This window comes from Ictidomys tridecemlineatus, chromosome 15 (genome assembly GCF_052094955.1).
Source record: "Ictidomys tridecemlineatus isolate mIctTri1 chromosome 15, mIctTri1.hap1, whole genome shotgun sequence".
NCBI lineage: Eukaryota > Metazoa > Chordata > Mammalia > Rodentia > Sciuridae > Ictidomys > Ictidomys tridecemlineatus.
Genome location: NC_135491.1, coordinates 13,711,133 through 13,711,366, shown reverse-complemented (window position 1 = coordinate 13,711,366; position 234 = coordinate 13,711,133).

The following is a 234-nucleotide window of genomic DNA, read 5'->3' as shown; positions in this document are numbered from 1 at the left end:
CCTTTGCCTCTGCCTTTCTTTTTTCTCAAAATCTGGCTCCAGAGTTTGTTCTTTAGTCACTAAATTACATACACACACTGATGACATGTCTGACTCAATTTCCGTGTCTCTGAATCTACAATTTGATGTATGTGGTGCTGGAGATTGAACGCAGGGCCTCACACATGCCAGCGAGCCTTCTGCCAACTCAGCTACACCCCCTGCCCTCTGTCTTCTCCCCCACCCCTCTCTCTC